Source organism: Rhagoletis pomonella, unplaced genomic scaffold (assembly GCF_013731165.1).
Source record: "Rhagoletis pomonella isolate Grant_MI unplaced genomic scaffold, Rhpom_1.0 Rhpom_scaffold_00008, whole genome shotgun sequence".
NCBI lineage: Eukaryota > Metazoa > Arthropoda > Insecta > Diptera > Tephritidae > Rhagoletis > Rhagoletis pomonella.
Genome location: NW_023458562.1, coordinates 16,407,421 through 16,413,417, shown reverse-complemented (window position 1 = coordinate 16,413,417; position 5,997 = coordinate 16,407,421). Strand labels below are relative to the sequence as shown.

The 5,997-nt window shown below is 36.1% G+C and overlaps 1 protein-coding gene across 1 annotated transcript in view; it reads left to right on the top strand.

Annotated features, from left to right (window-relative positions):
* Window positions 1–5,997, top strand: part of LOC118745093 (cell wall protein DAN4) — a 260,172-nt gene that overhangs the window by 24,655 nt on the left and 229,520 nt on the right. The window lies entirely within an intron of this gene.

Sequence of the window (5,997 nt, the reverse complement as noted above, 5' to 3'; positions counted from 1 at the left end):
TATGCATACATACCTTCCTCGTTACGGCTTGCGCGCTTTTGTGAATAACCGCCACCCTCTGCCGCTCACCTGCACTTCCTGCCCGCATCCGTCGTTGCACTGCCATCTTTCAGCGCATATGCAAAATGCAATCGCCTGCAGCTGCCGGTCCACTTTCAATTGATTGTTGGTCGCATTTTTACTTTGCTTGCTTTATTTTTATTGCTGCTGCTGCTCTTTTTGTTGTTATACTCGTAGTTGTTTTATATTGCCTGAGTGATTACTTTGGCCTCAGTTGACCCGCTTTTAATCAGCGGCCTGCCTGCAATAGCGTGGGCAGATTGAGATTTGAATGGACCAGTTTGCGGTCTTACATATTTACATATACATAGACAGACAGATAGAAAATTTTACTTTCGTTAGCATTTCTATGAATGCATTGTTTTGGAGTAGTATTGTATTGTGGATCTCAGTGTTCGGGAAGCACTTGAGTTACAAAAAATACCCGACAAGTCGTTCAAAGAAGGTGTCTGGGTAGACGACCCGTGCTGATGTCCAGCCTGGCTGGAGACCCGAATTAATAACTAGCCCAGTCTCGAACAGAGTGCTCCGGATACCTGCCGACTTCGGGTTATATTTAGCCCTAGCTGTGCACACGGACCGCCTTTTTTCGATACTCATGGGACCAAAATGATGAGTGAACTTATCAAAAATGAAATCAAATCAATCGTCCTCCTGATGCTCCCAAAAAACGGACAGGGATGGCTTCGACTTATGCTTCAGCCTCGAGCAGGGCAGCAGTCTGACCATTGTTGTTAGGACGACAGCGACAGCGACCGCCAGGTCTTAATACTAGTGACGCAGGAGGCAGTGGGGGGAGGCTAGGCCTGGGAAGACTGGTCTCCAACAAAACACCCCCAACTTCATCCCAAGGGAAGGGCTATTGCGAGTCAAGGGGGCCACTAAACATATTCGCCACCCGAAGCAGGCCTGTCTAGCATTGGGGACCTGTAGAGCAGCTCAGGTATGAGCCTGCCAGGTCAGTAGAATAGGCGAGGGGAGTAGTATCCAGCTTGGGCAATTGGCAGGTGCTGCTCGAAAGAGACAGCTCCAAAAAACCAAAAACAAATGGCCTCTTTCAGCGACGTTGTTAATAGTGGCGATGAGGTACTGGCCATCATTTACAGATAGGTAGAGGAAGGGATGCAGCCGATGAAACTCAAACACAAAGAATATAATATTCGCATGTACATTCATATGTACGCAAGTACTTAGCAAGTGATGTGCAAGTCGGAGCTTTAGTACTTGCGAAATTTCGCAGCATTCAAACTGTTTGCTTAAAGCATGGAAAGTGTTAATTGATGAGTAAAATTGTTTGGCAAAGTTTAAATATGTACATTAAAAGTGCTTCCAAACGCGCAAGAATAATTATTATTTTTCGTATAAAAAGTATCGAACCTATACCATAAATTAATTAGCAACTTTTTGTTTGGAGTCAACCAACGAAATATCAGACCATTTTCAATGACTTAAATTATAAAATAATATATTTGTCCAAATGTGTTAATTAATGAGAAAAAATTTTTGGCAAAGTTTAAATATGTACATTAAGGTGTTTCCAAACGCGCAAGAATAATTATTATATTTCGTATAAAAAGCATCAAATCTATACCATAAATTAATTAGCAACTTTTTGGTCGGAGTGAACAACCGAAGCATCAGAACATTTTTAATTACTTAAATTATAAAATAATATATTTGTCCAAATGAAGAAGAAATGGATATTTTCTTTATGCAATTTTGTTCTTTAAGGTGGGATGAAAATAAAATGTGTTCGCTTATACATATTTATTTTTGCTTTTATAGTACTATGCATAGTATCTCTTTAAGACCACGAATTATTTCTTGATTATATATATAAATTGGCGCTTACACATATGTTAGTGTCTGGCCGAGTTTCTCCTCCGAGCTTCGAGAACTCAATTTTTACCCGAATTTGGTTACCTAAATTACGATTTTGTCTTGATAAGAAATATATAATCTAAAAAATATTATGAAAAGCACGAAAATTTGGCCGATTACGTACATACTTAGGCAAAAAACTTGTCTGGCACTATATTTTTTTTTCTTCGCATGGAGGAGCCCGATCCGGTCTAATGTTTACTAAATCGACAGACTACTACAACTGCATTCAACAAATTAAAAATAATTAATTTGATGATTCAATTATTTACATTTTTACGGGCCTTAGCCAAATAACAATTTTTTCTTGATAAAAGAAAAAAACAAAAAATCTTGTTATAACTAAAAAAAAAGGTTATAAAAAGCGCGATCCGACAAGAGACCGATCCGGTCTAATGTCTACTAAATCGACACGCCTGCAACAAGGGTATTAAAAAATTAATTTGATGACTACTGCAGCAGCTTAGAATTTATTTACAATTTTTGTTATCTTATCGCAAAAAAAATATTAATTTGCAATATTTTCCACTATGTACTTGTGACGTTTGATTAAAATTATCATCATATCATATGTAAATTTCATTTATTCACCAAAATTTTTATTGCACTTACATAAATATTCAGTTATTTACATAATTACACATATTATGTGCGCTACGTTGCTTACATTCATGCTTCAGAGATAAAAATTATTTTCATATCTTATTTTATAAAGTTATTTATAATTCATTTCAAATGCACTAAGCTTCTTTATTTATTATGGCATGATAAAAACGTTTGAAAAACTACAGACAGTAAACTACGCACCTAGAAAAATATACATGCATTCGTATGTGCATATGTACACTAGGGTGGTCCAAAAAAAAGTAAAGTCCGAATATTAATTCTCTCACCCCCTAGGATTGTTCTATAGCGAAAAAAATGCACCCCTAATTTTTTATTTTGAAATCAAAATGTTCCATGTATTTTATATGGAAAAAACAGCTTATGGAAATGGAATAGAATTCTTGAACATCAATATTAATTGAATTCAGGAGAGCTCACCCAAAAATCATTAAACTTTTGCTAAGTTCAGAAATATTTCGATTTTTCCAGTAGAACTGTTCGGTCATAAAAAAATTTCAAAATTCCCTTGCAAAAATACTTTAGACCCAGGGGTGTATGACGAGTTTTTTATACCTTTCATGAGCATGAAATGGTATTATAACTTTGGTCCGATGTTTGTAAGTACCAGAACAAAAAGAGATAGACCCATGAAAATGTATACTTATATGATCAGAACGTCGAGCTGAGTTGATTTAGCCATGTCCGTCTGTCCGTCTGTCTGTCTGTTTGTATGCAATCTAGTCTCTCAGTTTTCGAGATATCCGGATCAAATTTGGTAGGTGGGTGTATTTTTATAATGTATTAATCATTTGTCGGAACCGGAAGAATCGGACCACTATAACATATAGCTCCCATACAACTGATTGTTCAGATATGAGATTTTTCGTTATAACTTCTCCATTTATGCAGCTAGGAACATGAAATTTTGCAGTACTTGCACCTATTATCAACAGAATACTTACAGTGGAAATTACAAAGATCGGGTCACTATAACCTATAGCTCCCATACAACTGATTGTTCAGATATGAGATTTTTCGTTATAACTTCTACATTTATGCAGCTACGAACATGATATTTTGCAGCACTTGCACCCATTATTAACAGAATGCTTACAGTGAAAATTACAAAGATCGGTTCACTATAACCTATAGCTCCCATACAACTGATTGTTCAGATATAAAATTTTTCGTTATAACTCCTCCATTTATATAGCTGGGAACAGGAAATTCCGCACTGTTTTCAATAATTATCAACAGAAAACTTACAGTGAAAATTAAAAAGATCGGATAACTATAACCTATAGCTCCCATACAACTGATTGTTCAGATATGAGATTTTTCGTTATAATTCATGCATTTATGCAGCTAGGAACATGAAACTTCGCACCATTTTCTCTCATTATTAACAGAATACTTACAGTGAAAATAACAAGGATCGGATGACTACAACATATATCTTCCATACATCTGATTGTTCAGATATGGGATTTTACTGTAAAACTCCTTTACTTGAACAGCTAAAACCGATAAATTTCGTAAGATATTTTATAAATAATAATACAAAGTCTACTGAGAAAATCGTCAAAATCTATGCTGTATAAGCTTTATCTCCTATAGCACTGATTGTTCAGATACCAGTTTTTGCGATATATCTCCTTTATGTAGGAAACTAAACCCAATAAATTGTGTCGGTTTACATACCGATCACATAGCAGTGAAAATCACTTAGATTGGTGCTAATATAAGGTATATCTTCCATACCTCTGTTTGTTCAGATGCGATTTTTTATATAGGTATGTAACTCCTCTATCGATGTATGCAGATGTACTCAAAAGCAGTAATCTGTCAAAGTAAAATTTGCAGATGTTCATGAAAGGTATGAAGCCTTCGGCATAGCCGAAGACAGCGCTGCTCTTACTTGTTTTCTTTTGCCTTGGGTATACTAAAACGTTTGGGAGCCTTGGAGGAAAGAACGCACTCGACGGAATATCTAAATAGTAATAAAGGGAATACGGGCTTAGCTCTTAAACTCACTCTACAAGACCCTAGTGGATCTAACTCCAGCATATTAGACACTTATGTGATCCAAAATTTATCAAATTTCCATAGTGTGCCAAATCATGGAAAAGACTGCAGATAAGCAAAACGATTCCCATCACGCTTTCATAAATTTCAAAGCCCACAAAGTGTTTAGGATCTCAGATCTATGTATGTTTGGGATCATCACAAGATTCTGAGGACTATATAAAATGATGCCCAGCATAGCCTTCAGCTCTGTCTAAAGCGGAAAGGATTTAGCCAAGTTGGCTAAATGGGTACGAAAACCCGGAATTGGGGTATACAACAACAACATATGTAGAAGGTTTAGAAATGAAGAAGAGACAGAATCCACTCAGAACTTCTTCTTTGATTGCATTGCTCTGCAAAGAGTGCATTAGGCACTACGTCGTTAAATGTTTGGGCAGTCTTGGGTTATCGCCTAGCTCGGGTTCCCCAAACGATAGGCTAAGGATGGTGAAAAAATAAATAGGCTAAGGATGGTGAAAAAAACAAATAGCAGATCTTTCTCCTACCACAATAAGCCTGGATGCCTGCAAGTTTGACAGAGCTACCCAGTGAACTTGAATTAATCTTGCACATATTTATCTATAATAATATCGTCTGCACTAACGACCAAATTAATATATCACAATATCGAAAAATATACCTAAAGTGTTATCTACAAAAGATCGATAAGTATATAGACTTCCGAAAACACCTTGGTGGTTGAATCTTGGATGCTGATACGTACATATATACATCCATACAAATTTTCAAAAACTTTAATATGTACTGTGAATTTTGTTCAACAGTTTTTTTTCCTTTGAATAGATTATGGGCATCCCCTAGTCATAAACTGCATGCGAATACTTACATACATACATATATAGCTAAGATTGGGGATCCCTCTCAGCTCATAACACCAACAGAAATGTATATGTACATACATACATACATATATCATACATCACGTAGAGCTGTGTAGCCTTAAGAAACGGTTTGCTGCATTGGCGGGGGTTTCACACACAATACAATAACAAAAGAAAAAACAAGAGCCGGCTTTTAAGGCATTTGAGCTACTGTTTCTTTTATTTCTGATAAGAAAAGTTATTGCTTATCAGCTGAGAATAAAAAATTAAAAAAAATACTACATCAGAGGAATCACATCTCCAAAAAGATTATGGGAATACCCTCATTGGTGATAAGACAGCGCGCCAGATAGAAACATACATAGAGCATGCAATATAAACTGCTGATGTACACAGCACAGGTATCACAACTCATTTAGCAAGCGAATAGCCAACAACGAATAAGATTATAATAAAATAATTGGAAGGAAATACAGTCGTAAAAGACTTTCATTAAAAAAAATGAAACTACAACTTTTCGCCATTTTGGCGGTTGCTATCA